Below are 23263 nucleotides of genomic sequence, written 5' to 3'. Positions count from 1 at the left end.
GGCATGCAGTTCTGGCTACACCACCTAAAAAAGTCACTAAAATAATTAGGGAACAGAACAGCTTCTATCTGAGGACAGAATGAAAAAAAAAATGAGGACTCTAGTCCAGGAGGATGGGGATGATGAGAAGCATGCCATAGACTTCTGAGACTATAAAATGCATCCATGAACGAGCACTTAATCCTTAATGTGTTCAGTATTCATAGAACCATAATCTGACAGCCTGAGGGGACTTCAGTCACCATTTAGTGCAACACCCTCATTTTACAGAAATGGAAACGGGCACAATAAGGTTTAGGGATTTCGGCAAGATTTCAACCAAGTCCGGATTCAGTCCTGGAGCAAAGGGTTTCTTTCTTAATTCTGGAAAAAGACAGGCAAACAAAAGAAAGAGCTCATGCGTTCATTACCTCAAGAATTGGTATACATCAAACAACTAAAAATCAATTCAACAATAAGTATTTGTTAAGCTTTAAATTACTCAATGGTAACTCTACAATGAAGATATTAAAAGAAGCCAGGAATATTGAAATGCATAGAGGATACATCCCTAAACTTTTGAACAGTTATTAACAAAAAGTAACCTTTCTTTCCTACAAAATGTCCTTCCATGTGCTTATATCAACATGGCTTCCTTGAGAATACTCTCAGGTTATGTGGAGGATTCATATTGCTTACTCAGTAGTCATCTTCTTCAAATGGAAACCAAAAAGGAAAAAAGTACAACTGTTACATGCACTGGTATCTTGTGGCTATAGAATAATGCTCACAGCTGAAAAGATAATTAGCAAGTTTATTATACTCATACTTTCTGTTGTGAACGGTAACCATTTGTAAGTGATTTGTTGATTACTAGTGCTGGTATATATAAAAAAAAGACTTGATTAATCTAGACATCATGACAGAAAATTAAACATGTGATTCAAACACAATTTCAGTTACTCATGGGTACCAACAACTTTAATCCAAGCAGAATATTGTGCTGCAAATAAAAGATTAGCCAGAAGGACCTAGATTTTCATTGACAGGCCACACTAGGGATAGGAGAAGTAAGAACAGCATTAATACCTGAACCAATATGAAATGGGTACTAGTTAATTTTTTCTTGATGTTAAGTGGCATTCTCTCTTTTCTAGCATTCTACTTAACAAAAATTTTATTCTCTGTGTATGAACTCATATATTCACATTGATACAAATAAACTCTCTCCCACTGTCTTACACACACACACACACAGACACACATATACACACACACACACACACATTTTCTCTCAATCTGTAACTCTAGGGTTAATTGGAGGTTAAATTGTGAAAATAAGACCTCTATCCATGTTCTAATATGAAATAATATTATCTTTACTTCACCTGCCAAATGCTAGGATCATCAGCAATTTTGAGAAAAGGAAAAAGATCCCAAACTGTGACCTCTGTGAACATCAAAAAGGATGTGCTTTCTCTGAGAAAGAATACTGACAACTTCAGAATTCCCTATGTTCTGGAAAAGAGACAAGGTTAGAGTTTGGAATTCAAAGTGTCACCTTCCTGGTCCATCTTTCATCATTATCAGTAAGCTTTTGTTGAGGCTGTACTATGTGACTAGGCAAAGAGAGGCTAGGATACCTACCACTCACCTCCTGATATGTAATTGTCCAATAGAACCAAAATGAAGAAACTTCATTTCCCAGGCCAACATTTCATCTCAGCATCAAAATCCAGATGCTAACACTAAAGTTTGAAGACTGTAGAAACAAAGACTTCTCTATGTGCTTTATCTGTAAAAACAAGCCTCCCTTGTAGAACATTTAGATATTTTTGTTTCAAGAATATTCTGTGTTGAACAAAAAGATACTGGCTATGAGTTTCTCCAATTGAATTGCTTATAAAATGAAAGGATTATACCTAATGACTCTGCAGTGGCAGATAGTTCCAACTTGAATGACTTGTACATATGCCAAGCAATGAATCCACTTTAATACCAAAAGTGAAAGCCATGTCTGAAATGATAATATACTTCCATAAAATCACTCCTCTTCTGAAGTTTCCTATTTCTGTTGAGAATGTCACATAGATTTACAGTCTTGGTTTTATTCTCAACTCCTCACTTTCACTCTCACCCTATGCATCAGTTGCCAAATGTTGTCAATTCTGCCTCCACAGTATCTCCCAGATGTGTTCCCTTCCAGTCACTCACACAGCCAGCACCTTTATTCAGGCCCTTGACACACTCTATGTCTGCAGTATTGAAATGGCCTCCTAATTGGTCTACTAGCCTTAAGCCTCTCTTCATTTCAATCCATTCTCCAAATTGCTGGCTAAACTACAAGTCTGACTATGTTGCCACCCTTCCCAATAAACTTCTATGACTCCCTTTGAAATCTACTAAATCTGACCTAACTTCAGCAAGAACAGAATGACTGAAACCAAAACCAGTTGTTCATCCTCCAAACTAACATGTCTCCCATACACAATTCAATTTTAATTCACCAAATATTCATTAATTAGATACTATGTATAAGGCATTATGCTATATACCAGGTAGAAAAGACAAAAGTGAAAAAAATCCTTTTCCTTCAAGAAGCTTACATTTTATGAGTTGAATATCATAATAGAGACACTTTGGTATACTCAGGGAGATTTGGATACAAATCTAACCCCAGTTGTTTACTAGTTATTTGAACCTGGATTAGGTATTTAACTCCTTTGAGTTTCAGTTTTCACATCTAGAAAATGAAGAAAATGTCTTCAATGGCTCCTAGGCTCTATATGTATGTTACTAAGTATACAAGAGTCAATAGAGCATGAAGAAAAGACTGTTGGATTTAGAGCCAGACTGAAATCCAACCATGCTCTTTCATTATGTGTATTTCTGGTATGAGTTCTATCAATCCTTCACCTGGGCTTCACCCAGTGGGTTATATGCCTTCTCCAGGAAGATCTTACTCTATACCTTGCCATACACCAGTGAAATAAATTGGTGAGATATCACTTATCTTTTGCCTTCATTTCATAAATCTTCCCACTTCCTCTTCCGTCATATATTCCTCATACTCCTCTCCTCCTTCTAGCTTCCTTCTGTCATAAATGATATTCTGAGAGACAGAGTTCCAAGGATGATTAATTAATTTAGTTGGTTGGTAGATTGTTGTCCTTCGTCTTTGAAGAGGACCAAAATGACATCACCATTGTAAAGTGAAATTTCAGTGTGTCCAACTGTGACTGATCAAATCAATTTGAGCTCGGAATGCTCTACCACAGATTGGGCACAGATAGTCCATGTGACTATTTGGGGTGAATATCCCAAATTTGTGCATCCTGTGTTTGCTTTGTGCTGTCTCAATTCTGCTTTGCTCAAAGAGCACAGCACCTTTTCTTATGTGGGCATGCCATGCTGAGCAATCCTGTGCCAGTGTTTCCCATGTTGTACAGTCAAATCCAAAGTTCATGGGAGAGACTTTCAGAATGTCCTTGTATCATTTCTTCTGGCCACCATGTGATAACCTGCCCCATGCAAGTTCTTCCTAAAATAGTCTTTTTGGCAAGTGTACATTTGGCATTAGAACAACGTGGTCAGCCCATCAGAGTTGATCTCGCTGAAACATAGTTTGAATACTTGCAGTTCAGCTTGAGCAAGGACTTCAGTGAACCTTATCATGCCAAGTGATCCTCAGAATCTTTCTAAGACAGTTCAGGCGGAAGCACTTCAGTCTTCTGGCATGGCGCTGGTAAACTCTCCATGTTTCACAGGCATATAACAATGAGGTCAGCACAATGGCTCTGTAGACTCTCAATTTGTAGTCAATCTAATACCCCTTCTCTCCCAAACCTTTCTTTGGAGCCTCCTAAACACTGAGCTAGCTCTGGCAATATGTGTATCAACCTCATTGTCAATGTGTACATCCCTGGAAAGTACACTACCAAGGTAAGCGAACTTATCCACAGCATTCAAAACTTCTTCTCCATTTGTTGTAACCAATGATTCCACATATGGATGGTGTGGTGGTGGCTGATGGAGCACCTGTGTTTTTTTTATGTTAATTATTAGGCCAAAATTAGCACAGGCAGCAGAGAATTGATCCATACTTTGTTTCATCTCAGCTTCAGAGGCTGCATTGAGTGCACAATCATCTGCAAACAGAAAATCATGTACCAACACTCCCTCCACTTTGGTCTTGGCTTTGATCTTGACCTTTTCAAACTGAAGAACTTACCATCAATATGGTAGTTGACCTTGATGCCGTGCTCATTCTTATTGAAAGCATTTGTCAACATGGCTGAAAACATTGTCCATCTCTATAAGGGTAAAGGGCATAGATTATCCTGCGACAGTTACAGGGGGATTTCTCTCTTAGTCACTGCTGGCAAAATTCTTGCTAGAGTCTTTCTTAATAGGATGATCCTTCTCCTGGAAGATAGGCATATACCCGAGAGCCAGTGTGGCTTCAGAAAGGGCCAAGGAACAATTGGTATGATGGTTGCTGCCCAACAACTCCAGGAGAAATACCAGGAGCAGAACAGAGGTCTGTACACAATGTTTGTGGATCTGACCAAGACCTTTGACACTGTTAGTCATGAGGGCTTATGGAAAATTGTCAAAATTTGGTTACCTGGAGATATTGTATGTCAATTTTGTCAATATTGTATGTCAATTTCATGATGGCATGCTTGCCCAGATTCTGGATAATGGACAATGCTCTTGTACCTTCCCAGTCACCAGTGGAGTGAAAAAGGGCTGTGTGCTTGCTCCCAATTAATTTAGCAGTTAGGCTAGCAATAACCAACAAGTTGAGATATTTGGTATCTCTAGGTTACCAAAGACCAAAAGTGAGCATCATAGGACCCTTCAAATCCAGGTGACTTCCTTCTGATTGACCAGATCCTACATCATTGGGACCACCTCTGACAAAGGGAAAGCAATCCTGATTGGTCGGTAAGTTGTCGTTCTGGTTTGGCTGATCACTCCTCTCTCTGATACTCAAAGAATGCCAGTTTCTCCTTGAGAGACAGATGCATTCAGCAAACTTGATTAGAAACATAAGCCATCTCAATCAGGTTTTTACTGGTTTGGTCTCCCTTTTTAAGACCAGGTCACCCCAAACTTTAATTAGGAGAGGCAGATAAACAAGAGCCTTTCCCTGAGAGAGTTCTTAGCTCACGTTGATTTCTGGTTTATGGAACAAACAAAAGCAAGGATCCCTGCCCCAGCAAATGACTTGGGGACTAGAAGTAATTATATTACTCAGTTACACTCTTCAGAAATTGTCCAACCTCCAGATGTTGAAGTCTGGGGAAATGAATGGATTCAATAGAAATACTGGTAATAAATAATATAATCCAACATTACCTTTCCTCATCTGGTTTCCTTCAAGTCTCAACTAAAATTCCATCTGCAATAGGAAGTCTTTCCTAACACTTGTTAATTCTCTTTTAGTTACCCTCCTATACATAAATTGTTTGTACGTATGTATTTGCTTGTTGTCTCTTCCATTCAATTCTGAGTTCCCTGAGGTCAGGAACTTTTTCCTCTTTTTGTATCCCTAACTTTTAGCACAGTACTTGCCATGAAGTAGGTATTTAATAAATATTTATTGATTGGTGACATCCTTTGCAGATCTTTTATGTAATTCTCCAGTGGAAGCTAGGTGGGACAGAGAATAGAGTACTGTGCCTGAAGTCAAGAAGACTCATCTTCATGAGTTCAAATATGGCCTCAGACACTAGCTGTGTGACCCTGGCAAGTCACTTAACCCTGTTTGCCTCAGTTTTCTCATCTGTAAAATGAGCTGCAAAAGAAAACAGAGAACCACTCTAGTATCTTTGCTAAGAAAATCCCACAAAGGGTCATGAAAAGTCAGACATAACTGAAACAACTCAACAACAATGTAGTATACCCTATTTATGATTGCCATTTACCTCTTTGTTCACTCTGTGATCTTCAACTTTATTTCTCCAGAAACAGTGGCATTCTATGACTTAGTCATGAAAACCAAATTTTCTCTCAAGAAACAAAACCTAAGTTTTCATTAGGTTTTGTTTTTTGCCCCAAGAACTCAGGAAGAGTCTAGAACAGCCTGAACCTCACCTACTCAACCCTTACATTACATTTTAATTGTGCTTGGTTTTATTTGTTGTTCTTACTATGTTTCTGTTTCCTTTAGAGAACACACAAGTATTCCTTTTGAATCACATTTAACACCAACTAATTCCCCTGGGGAGAAACCCAGAACTGTGAATATTGCTAAAGAAATGGATCTCAAATGTCACAAAGACTAAGTTTGTAATCCTTTGCCAGGGAAGTAATTTTTTGTCAGTTTTATTTAAACTGCTATTATTATCTTTGTGCAAACTTAAAGTTTCATAAAAGAAGAAGCACATACACTTGAATAAAGGATATCTATTCATCGACTAGATATGATGTCCTAAGAGTTTTGTCCACAGATAAAAAGACAAAAGAGGATTTTTCACCTGTAAAAAGCTATGGACCAACAAAACTGGTCATGTAAGGTCAATCCAGGAAAACTACGTGGCTTAATTTGAACTTTAGAATTTCTAACCCCAAACTTAAAACTGAGGAAAGAAAACAAGCTGGTGTGAACTGTTTCCTACCAATGAAACTTAGGCGTCTTTATGTGCCCATATTTTTTTTTAAAGGTATTTTCCCATTAATGTCATAAAGAGAATATTGGAATTGTAATTTGAAGACTTGGTTTTAGCCCTGCTTCTACCATTCACATGCCATGTGACCATGGGCAAATGTCTTCATTTCCCTAAACCTTGATTTCTTCACCTAGAAAATGATAAGAATGTTAGTTGTACAATCTTCTTCACTGAATTGCTGTTTGCAAAGTTCTTTGCAAATTATAAACTTCTGTATAAATTAGAGTTTTATCAACATTATTTCATCGTCTTATCAGAAAGCAAGAGCAAAGCATATCAGATTATGGCCTTTATGTGTCATGAGTAGCCACACATAGTTAAAAACATGGATAGATAAAAGTCCTTAGAATGTCAAATGGATCATTGCGGCAGATTTTTTTTTTTGGAGGATATGGATGAGACTTAAGTAGGATAATAAGACATGGAAAAGTTATAATTTACAACACTCAGGGATCTAAATGACACAAAACGATGAGAAAGTTGAACTCAAATGAAAAGATTAAACATTTTGGTCAGGAGTTTGTGGACAAAAACTAGAAAAATAAATCAATAAGAGATGATTTGGTGAGATTCTTAGTCATTTACACTTGACCTGTTTATCAAGTGACAAACATGGAAGCCAAGAGCAAGCCTCGTCAAGAATACAAAGGCCTTTGCAAATTATTGTGCAGCAAAATGGTGGAAATGATAAGCTATATTACCCTAGAAAACAATGGAAAGCAGTGGAGGGAAACTTCAATGATAGGAAACCATGTGTGACCCACGTAAGTATGATTGTCCCAATGGCATTTATTAACTTAAGAGATTAACAAATGGAAAAAAGAATACATTGGTTATTGTTTCCAAAATGATCTAGTATCTGATTGCTAATAGTGAAACCACCATATTTTAATTTTAATACTCTGTGTCTAACATGAAGAAAAAGAAACAGCACTGAAAAGTATGAAATTGGGAAGAACATCTTGACCAAACTAAGTATACAAGAAGAAATCTGTGCTGGAGAAAATGCAGGTTTGAAAGACTGATTTATAAGGTATCTCAAACTGAAGAAGATATAAAATCATTATTAAAATCACACATATTAATATAAAAAAGGTCTTTGATAACTAGTGACCCTTTTTAGCAACTTTCTCATCTCTATAAAATCTCCATCAGGATAATTTACAGACATATTGAGAGCACCCTTGATGAAAATGTGAGGAAACAGCTAGGCTATTGCAGATAGTTTTCCATAGCAGATCACAGCTTCACAACTTGATTGAGCAAACAGAAAATATCATGTTTTTCTCAGCTTATTTTTTGCTCATGGAAAAAAAAGACTCAAGAGAGGAAAATAAAGCCTAAAAGACTCTCCTCTAATGAAGTATCTGCCATACATTTATTAAGATCATATCAAATCTTAATCACATATAGAATGTAAAGTTCTTGAGCCCAGAACTGTTTCTCATTTGTCTTTATATCACAAGTAGCACTTAATAAATTTTGTTGGGTTAAATTAGGTTGAATTATATTGGATTCTTTGATAGAGCGACAACAGAAGTAACTTGATTCTTTGAATCTATTTCAAATAAATCATAAAACAAAACCAAATATGATTTTACCAATGGTTAATCACTATGATGGAGGATGTCTGGCATGGAGTTTAAATAGAAATGAGAATCTATCGGTAGAAAAGTTTTCTAGCTTTTCCTGTTTTCTCTTGCCATTATGCCACTTGTATCAACCCCAGGAATACTTATGGACTTTCACAATGAGATCCATGGCCACTCAAAAGAGAACAGCCTAACAACCAACACAAAAATACCCACATGATTTTTAGGTCCCCATTTCACAGAAGATAAAGTATGTTGGGGTTGGATAGGTCATCCATTAAACTAGTTACTCTGTACATTTAACCAGGACATGGACTGCAGGTGTACAATGAGCTGGTTTTTGAAGCTGAAGTCAGAAAAAATAAGTGTTTGTTGAAATTAAATGAACTGGATCCAGAACTGAGTAGGAAGAACAGAGTGAGCTGGATGGCATTTGGTAAATTTTTCATTGATTTAACACAATGAAAACTACTCCTTGACATAAAAACTCATCTTTTGACCATCAACTATCAGAATTGTCCCAGAGATTCTATATGCCTTTTAATCATATAAAGTGGGAAAAAAATGAAGAATCAAAGTTACAGATAACCCAAAGGGCAATGGAGAAATGTCTAGTGGGTGTGAATAGAGCCTGAAGCATATTTTAAAAATTGGTTTGTGTGTGGGAAGTTAAGCAAGAGATAATCACCCAGCAAATGTATGATCTGGAAAAGGTGTGGGCCGATGATGCAATAAACATAAGGATAATAGAGAAACTGAGTGGTTGACCTATACCTACAAAATGTAAAAAAAAAAAAGAACCAAAACCCTAAAGGAACACCTCCAGCCGTCTGTAATACATTATAAGAAGATATAGATGAGAATCACAAACCTTGAACAAGTATGAATGGAATGGTATCTGTATCAGTGGGGGGAGAATCTACATCAGTGACATCATAGACCATTAAAATATGGAAACATCAGCACCATGGCTATTATTCTTATTATTTTATTTTTTCTAGTCTTCATATATCACCAGTTCTGGAAACTAGCTGAATTCTGCCACCATCAGAAAACTAGTGTGAAGTAGACACTGGTGAACAGCTTGCACTGGGGAAGGCATGATAAAATGGAAACTAAACAGAGCTGCTGATGAAAAAAACAATGAAGAATTCTCTTAATTCACAAAAGAGTTCAGTTAGTTGGTTCAATTATATATACATGTGTGTGCATTAACGCATAGGCATACATATATGTTATTGTGCTCTAAAGGAATTTCCCCTATTAAGTTGAACTTAGTAATAATGATGATAGTTTTTATTAGTATAGAATTTTATAGCTTACTTACAAGTGTGTGCTGGACTCAGCTCTAACTGGCTTGCAAGAGCTGATTGTGACATTTTCAATGTGAGCACTTACACCTCAGGAATTAATACTACAAATCAAGGCTTGATTTATTGTTTGTTGACTGTCTATACTTAAGTGCCAATAATGCAGATAAAATGTAAATACATATGAATACATTTTTCAGAAGCCCAGTTGTTGAATATTTACCAGCACATCCCTGCTTATAAAGCACTTTATATTCATTTATTTTATGTTACCTACATCAGCACTCATGAGGTAATACAAATATCATCCCGATTTTATATTTTATAAATAAGAAAACTGATACTGGGTCAAATAAAATGACACACCTAAGGTCACATAGTTAGTACTTGGAAGATCCAAAGCTCAGCTCCTAATTTTCCTATGCCAAGTTCAACGTTCTTTCCACTGGTCTAAAGTAATAATAACTCATGCAGTGTTTTAAAGATTTTATTTTGTCCAGAAATGTGATTTTACCGGCGTAGGAACTTGTTGAGAAACTACCAGTACAAATCTCCAACTATTCTGTCACTTCTGTTTTGAATTGCCTAGGGCACCAAACAGTGAGGTAACTTCGTCAGAGTCATACAGCTTTAAGGCTTACAGGGAGTTCTAAGTTCATGATCTAATTTGTTACTGGAAACAAATCAGTGACAGGAAAGATAAAGTTACTTGCACTAGATTCATGAGGGAATTAAAATACTGAGAAGGAAGGAAGGAAGGAAGGCAGGAAGGCAGGAAGGCAGGAAGGCAGGCAGGCAGGAAGGAAGGAAGGAAGGAAGGAAGGAAGGAAGGAAGGAAGGAAGGAAGGCAGGAAGGCAGGAAGGGAGGGAGGGAGGGAGGGAAGATTTACTTAAACACGTACCATTTGCCAAGCACTGTACCAAGTGCTTTACAAATATTATCTCACAACAACCCTGTGAAATAGACATTATTATCTTAATTAGGTAGGGAAACTTAGACAAACAAAGATGAAGTGATTTCCCCACAGTCGTATAGCAAGTAAATATCTGAGATAACTTTTTAACTCAGTTATTACTGACTCCAGGCTCAGTGAACTATCCACTGAACCACATAGTTTCCTCCAAAATTCTCCTTTTGCTTTCTTATAAGGCCCCTTTAGTCTTTTTTTAAAGCAAAAACATGATTTGATACACAGACTCCATCTGTAAGGCCTTGACCATTTATATCGCCAAGGGCGTATGAATATGCCAACATAGTTCTCAATCACAAAATATAAAAGACTCTCCATATAGAAGGCAGAAGAAAAACATTTATTTAGACACCAGAAAGCCAAATCCCAGAAACAGAAAGCAAAATCCATCATGATAATCAAGAAATTAATAAACATGATCATCAAAGGGAGCAAAGCCATTTCAAGCCTCCCTCCTCTTCCCACCCAGAGCCTTCTCACAAGCAAACATTCATGAGCCTGAGCCCTGCCTCCACACCTGCCTGTGTCCTCTCCCCTCTGACCCAACTGTGCTCACTCACTTCCTCCCAGTTCTGCTCTGCCTTTCCAGCAAACTCCTCCCAACACAGGCTCCATGTGACTCAATGGGCCTATTAATGAATAGGAAAGATTTTCCAATTAAATTACCATTATACCATAATGTGAAGCCATGTGAAAATCATATGATTATAATTTTCTTCTTTCACTAGTGCAAGGAGATATCCCCCACGGACAATGCTGCTATCAGGTACCAGGAGGAATATAGTCAGTGTTTATATGTTAGTGAGCAATATCAGCAGACATTTCCAAAGTTAGCTGCCCTCTATGGGAGCAGATCTGCTTGGGTTTCAAATATATATATATATATTTGGCATTTTGCCATTTGTATATGTTAATTTTGATATCTCATTTGCTTTCTTGCTGATATTTTTACATTACATTAACTAATATCCTTCCCTTAATTAGGATGCTACAGTGTTAATCAGGAGCATTAAAGGGCTGATATGAAATTGAAACCATTTGTAAGACTGAACAAGTTCCCTTTTTTTAATCCTAAAAAAATGAATGTCAAATCAGTCAGTTGGTAAGAATGGTAATGGCCCATGGTATCAACACTCAAGGACACTGAATTAGACTGATAAGTGCCATCATCACCCTCCTTCTATAGTGGGACTTCATGATGATGTGAATAATGGGCAAACAGAAGCTGCTGTGTGACATTGTCAGTTAAGATGCCTTTGATAAACATAAAGGCAAAACTGCCTTCCTTCACCAGGGTGAGCTTGCTATAAGACACAAAGATGCTTTCTATATTTCAGAGCTGTCACATTGGTGACACAGGAGATTTCTCATGAACTAAACCTTTCAACATGTTCATGTTCTATTCCCTCACTTTTTTAATGGACTTCCTTGAATCTTTGGAAGTACAACACAGACCTTATAAACAGAGCAACCTTGATACAGTACTGTCTAAAACACCTTAGGCTGCAACTAGAAATGGTGAGAATGGAAGGAATAATTTTGTTCTCCTCCCTCTGGGCTTAAAGGTTCCTACAACATAAACAGATCCTGAATCTGGCCATAAGCCCGAGCTTGTGAAAAGTCCATAGTCACAAAGCAGGCTAAATGAAAACTAGAGGGGGGAAAGTTCATTTCAAAAATGACTGGGGGCAGAGCCAAGAGTAGAAGGACAAACTTGCTATAACTCTCCCCACAAAGTCCATAAAATACCTGTAAAAATGACTCCAAACAAATTCTACAGCAGCAGAAGCCACAAAATGACAGAGTGAAAGAGGTTTTCAGCCCAAAGCAGTCTAGAAGGCCAACAGAAGAGGTCTATCACACTGGGCTCAGAGTGGAGTGCAGCCCACTGAGTGCAGCCCAGGCTTGGCCTCACAGCAGGGACTAGAGCAGGCTTCAGGACACAGAATCCTGAGTAGCAGCTGTGGTTCCAAGATTCCTCAACTCACAAGCACCAGAGACAGCTTCAAAGATTAGTGAGAAAGCTCTTTCACCTGGGTGAGAATGGAGCAGGGTCTTGCCCTAGCCCTGGCCCCAGTTGATTGCAGCATCCATTTGGGGGGCCCTCAGGTCTAAAGACCCTGGGAGAATCCAGCAGCAGAGTGGAGGCCCTGGGGTGAGGAGGAGCTCTGGTATGGTGGAGCTGGAGGCGGTTGTGGAGAGGGAACCCTACTCGCAGATCCTGGGCAGAAAAATTTATGGTTGTTCCCAAACCAGAGCACAGGCAAGTAGAGGAGTAAACTCCTCTCCCTTGATTGTGCCACCTTGGAGGAACTGAGAAGTCACACATCCCTAGATATACCCACCACTTGACAAAGGACTTAAAAGTCAAGTAACTGGATGGGAAAATGCCCAAAAAAGGGGAAAAATAAGACTATAGAAGGTCACTTTCTTGGTGAACAGATATTTTCCCCCATCTTTTTCAGACAGGAAGAACAAAGCACACCATTAGAGGAAGATATCAAAGTCAAGGCTTCTGCATCCAAAATCTCCAAAATAAATTTGCAATGGTCTCAGAAGGTCATTGAAGAGCTCAAAAGAGATTTTGAAAATCAAGTAAGAGAGGTGGAGCAAAAATTGGGAAGAGAAATGAGAATGATGCAAGAAAATCATGAAAAACAAGTCAGCTTCTTGCTAAAAGAGACCCTCAAAAATTCTGAAGAAAATAACACTTTTAAAAATAGACTAACCCAAATGGGAAAAGAGGTCAACAAAGCCAGTGAGGAGGAAAGTGCTTTAAAAAGCAGAATTAGCCAAATGGAAAAGGAGGTTCAAAAGCTCACTGAAGAAAATAGTTCTTTAAAAATTAGAATGGAGTAGATGGAAGTTAATGACTTTATGAGAAACTAAGAAATTACAAAACAAAACCAAAAGAATGAAAAAAATGAAGATAATATGAAATATCTCATTGGAAAAACAAATGACCTGGAAAATAGATCCAGGAGAGACAATTTAAAAATTATGAGGCTACCTGAAAGTCATGATCAAAAAAAAAAAGAGCCTGGACATCATCTTTCATGAAATTATCAAGGCAAACTGCCCTGATGTTCTAGAACCAGGGGGTAAAATAAACATTGAAAGAATCCACTTATCAAGCTCCTGAAAGAGATCCAAAAAGAAAAACTTGTACGAATGTTGTAGCCAAATTCCAGAGTTTCCAGGTCAAGGAGAAAATATTGCAAGCAGCTAGAAAGAAACAATTTGAGTATTGCGGAAATACAATCAGATAACACAAGATCTGTCAGCTTCTACATTAAGGGATTGAAGGCTTAGAATATGATATTCCAGAAGTCAAAAGAACTAGGATTAAAACCAAGAATCACCTACCCAGAAAAACTAGTATAATACCTCTGGGAAAATGGCCATTCAATGAAATAGAGGACTAACAAGCACTCTTGATGAAAAGACAAGAGCTGAAAAAAAATTTTGACTTTCAAATACAAGAATCAAGAGAAAAATGAAAAGTTAAACAGGAAAAAGAAATCATAAAGGACTTACTAAAGTTGAGCTGCTTACTTTCCTACATGAAAAGATAATATTTGTAATTCTTGAGACTTTTCTCAGTATCTGGGCAGTTGGAGGGATTATATATCTATATGGAGAGGGGGCACAGGGTGAGTTGAATAGGAAGGGATGATATTTTAAAAATAAAATTAAGGGGTGAGAGAGGAATATATTGGGAGGAGAATGAGAGAAATGGAATGGGGCAAATTATCTTTCATAAAAGAGGCAAGAAAAAGCTTTTTCAATGGAAGGGAAATGGGGGGGGAGGTGAGAAGGGAAAAGTGAAGCTTACTCTCTTCACATTTGGCTTAGGGAGGGAATAACCTGCACATTCAATTTGGAATGAAAATCTATCTTATACTATAGGAAAGTATGGGAGAAGGGGAGCAGTGGGCTGTGGGGTGGGAGTTTGATAGAAGGGATAACAAATGGAAGAAGGGAGTAATTAAAAGTAAACACTTTTGGGGAGGGAAAAGGACAAAAGACAGAATAGAATAAATGGGGGACAGGATAGGATGGAGGGAAATATAGTTAGTCTTTCACAATATGACTATAATGTAAGTCTTTTGCATAACTACACATATATAGCCTACATTGAAATGCTTGCCTTCACAGTGGGGATGGGTGGGGAAGGAGGAAGGAAGAGAAGTTGGAACTCACAGATTTAAGAACTAATGTTGAGAAGCATTTTTGCATGAAACTGAGAAATAAGAAATACAGGTAATGTGGAATAGAAATCTATCTTGTCCTACAAGAAAAGAGAGAAGATAGGGATAAGTGAAGGGAGGGGTGTGATAAAAGAGAGGGAAGACTGGGAAAAGGGGTAATCAGAATGCACAGTATCTTGGGGTGGGGAGAGGGGAGAGATGGGGAGAAAATTTGGAACTCAAAATCTCGTGGATATGGATTTTGAAAACTAAAAATGAATAAATAAATTTTAAAAAAATGACTTTGGTTTTTAAATGTAAAGGCTGATTAAAATTTTTTTTTTCTTGGAACTTGTCTAATATGGAAATTTGTTTTGCCAGTATATACGTATTTGAAATGTGTCTTTTTTTCTTGCATTCTCAATGGGTGGGGGATGCGGAGGGAGGAGGGAAAGAATTTGGAATCAAAAATAAAACTGAATTTAAAAATAAGTAAAAATACATGAGCCTCCTCAAAACAAGAAGATTCATTTTCCTTATTCTTATCACTCCTGTTACTTTTCTTGGAGTACATAGAAACTTCCTTAGTCTGTTTTTAATATTGGATACCATGACCAGGCCAGCTAACTCCAATGTCTACATATTTTTTTAGTTTCAAAGCAAGTATTTGGGACATAATTCTTTTCTATAAAGAGTCCCTTGCCCTTTTGAGTTAATATAGCTTCAGGTAACATGATTTTGTGAAAGAGTATTAGACTTGGAGTTAACAACTCTGCAGAATACAAGAATTTCAAAGATGGGGAAGAAGATCCCTTATATGGCAAAATATTCGTAGGAATATTTTGTTGTAGCAAAGAACTGTAAACAAAATCAATTGGGATACCAATCAATAAGCAATATAATATTAATAATGGAATATTATACTGAAAGGAAGGACAAATTTGAGGACTTTGTAAAGATAGGAAAATACTTATATGAATTAATGCAGAATGAAGTAAATGAAACCAGAAAAGCTAATGCACAATGACTATTATAATATAAACAGAAAGGAAAATAAAATTAAACTAAATATTTTGTAATTATAATGCTGAAGCTTGGCTCTGGAGAGATGGCAGACTATGGGTTTGGAATGCTACAAATACCATCAGATGTGATCAAAGTGGTGAATTCATTTCACTGATCTTAGGGGAAAAACTTAATTACAAAGGATAGCTCAGTTGACAGGGGAGTAGAGAAGATGTGTTCAGAAGCAAATGTGTTATAAAAAATGAAACACAGAGATAAAATGTCTATTGCTATTTTGCTTAATAACACACAATTTGAAATCTGAACATCTGCATTTGAGATCTGCTTCTGCATTCCCCTTAAGCCTTGGGCAAATCACTTATTTCAATTCAACTGAATAGCTTAGCATAGTGAGTGGCACATAATAGGCCCTTAATAAATGTTTATTGATTGATTAATTGACTCAATTCAGCAAATGCTTATTTAATACCTCCTCTGTGACAAGCACTATTTAGAAGCTGGGAGAATTTTAAAAATTAGTAAGAACTTGCCACCTAGTAAGAGAGAGATGGCATATATATAATTCTAAAGTGTTTAACCTCTCTGATCCTCATTTTCCTCATTTGAAAAATGAGAATAATGGCATCTTATCTAATTATCAAGTTAAATACATCAAAGATATTTTTAGGCAGAGTAAAAAAGATCTTACATATAAAAATATTTATAGCATAGCTTTTGTGGTAGCAAAGACCTTAGGAAGAATGAAGATGAGCATCAGAGAATAGCTAAATAAATTGTGATTTAGGAATATCATAGAATATTACGATGCCATTATTATCATGCCATAGGAAATGACAAATATGAAGAGGTCTTAAAATTTTGAAAAGACCTACATAAAGGGATATAGTAAGAAATAAGTAGAACCAAGAGAATAATTTATATGACCACAAAACTATAAAGGAACATTGAGAGGCTTGCTTGTGCATACTTGGTTGCAAGTTGCCTCCCCTATTAGATTAAGGTTCTAGATCAACAGATCTTTTTACCTTTCTTTGTATCCCCAGTGTTTAGTGAAGTGCCAGGAACATAGTTGTAGTTTAATAAATGTTAATTGACTGATTGATTATGAATTCTGAGAACTGATGGTTGAAGTTTATATTTATATGGCTCTTTCAAGTTTACAAAGTACTTTACATATATTGTCTTTTTATCCACTCAGCCACTCTGAGATAGGTGCTAGCTATCCTAGCTCCATTTGATAAGTGAAGAAACTGAGGTTTCAACATGTTAAGCCACTTGCCTAAGCAAGCTAATAAGGATCTGAGGCAGGATTTGAACTCATATATTCCTAACTCCAAGTCCAACACTCTATCCATTATTCCTCATTTGGTGTAGCATACCTCCCCATGTCTAAGTAGAGAAATAATGGACTACAAGTCCATTGATCTCAATATTGATGAGATATACATGGATGAGACATACATTGTAAGATATAGCTAAAAGACTGAGGTTTTTGCATAAACATATTGTTACAAGGGAAGGTTTTTAGTAGCAGTCACTGTAAAGTGATAGTGATGTAAAAATTATCAATAAAACATATTAAGAGTTAATATGAAGCATTGGGGAAAAAATATTTGATTTGAAACAAGAAGACTTGGATTCAAATTCATACTCTCCAACTTTCTAGTAATCTGTATGATCTTGAATACTTCATTTCACTTTTATAGATTTTAAGTTATTAATCTGTAACATGAAAGGAATGGATTAAAGCAGGCTTCTGAACATTTTTTGTATCATGGATCACTTTGGTAATCTGGTGAAACTTGTGGATCACTACTCAGAATAATGCTTTTAAATATATCAAATACATGGGATTACAAAGGAAACTAATTAAATTATCAATTTTTAAAAAATATATTTGCTGAAATAGGCAATGTTGAGATCTATTCCAATGCTATACACTGTGTTTTAGGAAAACTGGGTTACTATTTTTTTTTAATAAATTAATTCATTTATTTTTAGATTTCAACATTCACTTCCATAATTTTTAAAATTTTCTCCACCTCTCTCCTCTCCCTCCTCCCCAAGATGGTGTGAAATCTGATATAGGCTCTACATATTCATTCTTATTAAACATATTTCACATTAGTCATGTTTTATAGAAGAATTAGAATGAATAAGAGAAACCATGAGAAAGAAAAAAAAAAGATAGAGGAAACAGTATGCTTTGATCTGCATTCAGATTCAATAGTTCTTTCTCAGGATTTGGATGGTATTTTCCATCATGAATCTTTTGGAGTTGTTTTAAGTCCTTCCATTGCTGAGAAGAGCTAAGTCTATCAAAGTCAGTCATCATACAATGTGACTGTTACTGTGTAATGTTCTCCTGGTTCTGCTCACTTCACTCAGGATCAGTTTACAAAAGTTTTTCCAGGTTTCTCTGAATTCCATCTGTTCATAATTTCTTATAGCACAATAGTATTCCTCTACATTCATATACCACAACTTGTTCAGCCATTCCCCAATTAATGGACATCCCTTCAATTTCCAGTTCTTCACCACAAAAAGAGCTGCTATAAATATTATTGTACATGTTGATCCTTTTCCCATTTTTATTATCTCTTTGGGATACAGCCGTAGAAGTGATACTGCTGGATCAAAGGGTATGGACAATATGATAGTCCTTTGTTCTTCAGAATGGTTGGATTAGTTCACAACTCTACCAACAATGAATTAATGTTCTAATTTTCCCAATATCTTCTCCAACATCTATCATTTTCCTTCTTTGTCATGTTAGCCAATCTGATAGATGTGATATGGTACCTCAGAGTTGTTTTGATTTGCATTTCTCTAATCAATGATGATTTAGAGCATTTTTTCATATGCCTATAGGTACCATTCAATCCTTCCTCTGAAAACTGCCTGTTCATATTCTCTGACCATTTATCAAATGGGGAATGACTTGTATTCTTATAAATTTGATTCATTTCTCTCTATATTTTTCAAATGAGGCCTTTATCAGAGACACTGGCTGTAAAAATTCTGTCCTAATTTTCTGCTTGCCTCCTAATCTTGGTTGATCTGTTTGTGTAAAACCTTTTCAATTTAATGCAATCAAAATTATTCATTTTCCATCTCATAATGTACTTTATCTCTTATTTTGTCATAAATTCTACCATTTTCCATAAATCTGACACATAAACTATTTCTTACTATCCTAATTTGCTTATAATATCAGCCTTTATATCTAAATCATGTACCTATTTAGATTTTATTTTGGTATGCTGTGTATGTCCAGTTTTTGCCATACCATTTTCAAACTGAATTACTTATTGATCCCTACCCATGACATTTTATTCCCTACTAGACTGTCCCCCATGCCAGAAATGCCCTCTCTCTTCTCATCTTCACCTCTAATCCTTCAATAACTAGCTCAAGTGGCACTTACTACAAGAAACCTCTCCTGATGCCCACCTTCTCAGTTATTAATGCTCCTCAATTTCCTTGCATTAACTTTGTACGTACTTTGCACTTATTACTTATGTGCATAATTTTCTCTGATAGAATGAAAGTGTTTTGATGAGAAGTCTATTTCAATTGTCCTTTTTTCTCTAGTGTCCATCACATAGCAGCTACTTAATAGGTGGTTTTTGACTGGCTAATTGATACCATTCTGCTTTTTGCATCTCTGCCACTAATGTTAATAATGAATATCAGGCTGAAAGGGAAGAGCATGGCTAATCCTCCTCCCTGTAGTGTCCCTGATTTGGCAGAAAGGTAAGCCTTTTTTGCAATCCTTCAGCAGGTGATTATATTGGCAGTGAGTGACAACAAAACATAATACGAAGTGTCTGCACCTGATCGTTAGGAGATCTGAGTTCTAGTCTTGTTGCTATCACAATCCCACAATTCCGTACAAGCTATTTAACCCCACTGGGCTTCATATTGAGACCTAAAATAATGATATAGAATTTTATCAATATAGAATAATATTATAATAAAGTACTTTTTAATGCCCCAAAAAATATCTAGATCATTATTATTAATGTTGTTGATGGGTTATTGTAATTTTACATAATCCCTTCTCCAGTTATTTTAAGAATGGTGGATGGAGGTTACAAAAGGAACAGGGACAGATAGGTGCATTTAGAGTATAATTTTGAATTTCAGGAACTAGAATACCAGGAAATTCCTAACTTTCTACCACAAACTTTCACCTGAGTACTAAATAGTGGAAAGAACTATAGACTTGGATCCAGGAGAAACCTCTAGTTCAAATCTCACCTCTATTCCTAAATGTAATACCAAAGAAAAGTCAACTAATCTTTATGAACCTCAGTCTCACAAGCTACAAAAAGGAGATTATAAGCTTGTTTTATCTCCTTTCCAGGATTATTATAAGGAATTTACTTCGTATGCTTTAAAGTGCCATAGAAATGAGAACAGCTATTAAATTCCCAGGGATCCCTGAGCCCACAAATGTTAAGAAATAATGGGCAGGCACATAACCAGTCTTAAAAATGAATTGGGCACCTGAGTGCAATCAGGAACTGTCTATGGCAGAGACAGACCCCCAAACTGTTCAGATGCTTCTCCAGCAGATGCAGGACAAGTTTCAGACCATGTCAGACCAGATAATTGGCTGAATTGATGATATGAGCAGTTACATTGTTGATCTGGAAAAAAATATCACTGCCCTTATAACCCAAGCAAGGGTGGAAAAAATAGAAGGGGAAAACAAAATACCTGCAACCCATTATAGTTAAAGGTTTTGTTAATTATTTAGAATGGATTCTGGAAAAAAAATTACAAACCAAGAGATAAATGAACAGCTTTTCTCAATTAACTACTGTGCACAAATTCCTAGAACATGCAGTTGAGCTAGATTTCAAGGTAATTTATTTTTTTATTTCTTGTACATAGTAGCTTCATATATGACATAAAATTTGTGCACATTAGTAAACTGAAATTCTGACTACTGTTTACAAAATCTTGGTGCAATTTTTTTGTCAAGTCATTTGTTGTTTCTTTTGTAGTAGTTTCATTTTAATAACAAATTGCTGTGATTTTTTTAAAGAAATGTATTAATTTTTAACTATTATTAGACTCTTTTGTGAAGTAAAGCACCTAGAGTCCATGGTTTGGAATTTTCAGCACAAAATTACTATTGAACTAATAACAAATAAATGGTATGTTGACCACATTTTTAAAGGAGGCAAAAAAATTCAAGCATTTAGATGTCTGTCATTGCTACGTTTTCATTATTGAGAACTTCACCTAAGAATCTACTGTAAGAATCCCTTAAAAGGGAGTTGAAATTGATTGACAGTAACTACTGCCACTTTTTAATACACTAGAGGATTTGGTTAGTGACAATATCTCAGTTCTTCACAAATACTAGAGACAGAAAATAACCTTTTATAAAGATGAATTGCTTTCACTGGTGAGACTTTTGTGTGTCATAACACTTCAGTAATTAGTTATACAGTGCTCATTATAAGAACCTAAGGGTGTTTTAAAACCCACTGCTCGATATTTACCTGTGCTATTGATTTTTAAAAAGCAATTGTCAGTTAGAAGAAAAACAAGTAGCCATTGTGAGTCCTTGTTCAATTACTGCTTACTGAGTGATGAATGACCGTATTATAACTTGGATGTTTGCAAGAAGAATTGTTGGTTTTATTGTTTACCTTTTATCTAAATGCTTGTAGAATAATACTTTGGTAATAGATTATAGGTGAAATGGAAAATACCAATTTTCATCACAACATATTCTCTCTATGTTTTAATAAAGAAGTGAGGGACACGGATTATACATCCAAATGACTGATTCATAAAATTTCTCCTGTATTTAAACAAATTAAGATCAAGATAAAGCCAAAGATGATATAGAGATAGACGGCCATTTTTTCTGGAAAGGAAAAATATTTAGTGATTGTAGTAGAAATTTTCTGTAACATAAGGCAGTTTGCTGTATTATTTTAAATATGGAATAAATCTATGAAATAACAAGAAAATGAATGAATGAATGAAGAGAAGGTCTAAGTTGTAGAAATGTAGGGTTTCAGAGAAACTGACATCTAGAGAGGTGAAGTCATTTGTCAAAAATCATACAGATAGGCGGAGCCAAGATGGCGGAGTAGAAAGATGCACATACACATAGCTCCGAACCCACAACCCATAGTACGGCTACAGGGGAGTAACTCACGGCGAATTCTGCAGCCAGAGGCCACAGAATATTGGAGCAAAGGAGATTTCTGTTCCGGAGAGACCTGCAAACCTCTCAAGGGGGGGTCCTTCGTGCTGCGGACTGGGCGCCGGGACTGGGAGCTGAGTGCAGCCCTGCCGCGGCCGCGGCACCGAGAGAAAAAGATCCGAGCGGGCTTCAGGGACGGGATCTTCAGTGGCCACACGGGTCCCTCCACCCACAGAGGGACCTGCAAACCTCTCGCAAAAGGTCCGTCACGCTGCAGACACGGAGCCTAGCCCAGACCTGCGGCGGCCGCGGCCACAGCACAAAGAGGAACAGATCCGAGCAGGCTTCAGGGACAGGATCTCCAGCGGCCGCACAAGTCCCTCCACCTACAGGTGATGGGGGTTGGTGAGAGAGTCTCTTTGGCGGGTCGAGAGGGGAGTGGGGTGCCCCCATAATTCAGGCCCCCCGGGGAGGTAGAAGCTGAGAGGCGGCTGCAGACCAGGGCTCCCCAAGCGGACAGGAGCCTGGATCCATTGTGGAAGGTCTGTGCATAAACCCCCTGAGGGAAGTGAGACTGAGAGGCGGCCCTGCCCCGACCTCAACACCTAAACATAATCTCATACTGAATAGCAGCCCTGCCCCCGCCAAAAGCCTTAAGGCTGGAAGCAGCATTTGAATCTCAGACCCCAAACTTTGGCTGGGAGGATCAGGAGGCGAGGTGGGTGTGAGGAGAATATTCAGAGGTCGTCACTGGCTGGGAAAATGCCCAGAAAAGGGAAAAGAAATAAGACTATAGAAGGCTACTTTCTTGGAGAACAGGCATTTCCTCCCTTCCTTTCTGATGAGGAAGAACAATGCTTACCATCAGGCAAAGACACAGAAATCAAGGCTTCTGTGTCCAGCCCACCCAATGGGCTCAGGCCATGGAAGAGCTCAAAAAGAATTTTGAAAATTAAGTTAGAGAGGTGGAGGAAAAACTGGGAAGAGAAATGAGAGAGATGAAAGAAAAGCATGAAAAGCAGATCAGCTCCCTGCTAAAGGAGACCCAAAAAAATGTTGAAGAAATTAATACCTTGAAAACTAGCCTAACTCAATTGGCAAAAGAGGTTCAAAAAGCCAATGAGGAGAAGAATGCTTTCAAAAGCAGAATTAGCCAAATGGAAAAGGAGATTCAAAAGCTCACTGAAGAAAATAGTTCTTTCAAAATTAAAATGGCACAGATGGAGGCTAATGACTTTCTTCAAAACCAAGAAATCACAGAACAAAGACAGAAGAATGGAAAAATGGAAGATAATGTGAAATATCTCATTGGAAAAACAACTGACCTGGAAAATAGATCCAGG

General features: G+C 37.0%; 1 pseudogene; it reads left to right on the top strand.

The window, feature by feature from the left end:
• Positions 1-20280: 20280 nt before the first annotated feature.
• Positions 20281-20490, top strand: LOC140523735 (heat shock factor-binding protein 1 pseudogene; annotated as a pseudogene).
• Positions 20491-23263: the final 2773 nt, after the last annotated feature.

This window comes from Notamacropus eugenii, chromosome 2 (genome assembly GCF_028372415.1).
Source record: "Notamacropus eugenii isolate mMacEug1 chromosome 2, mMacEug1.pri_v2, whole genome shotgun sequence".
In the NCBI taxonomy this organism is placed as follows: Eukaryota; Metazoa; Chordata; class Mammalia; order Diprotodontia; family Macropodidae; genus Notamacropus; species Notamacropus eugenii.
The sequence above is the reverse complement of the archived record's forward strand: the minus strand, read 5'-3'. Positions and strand labels throughout refer to the sequence as shown.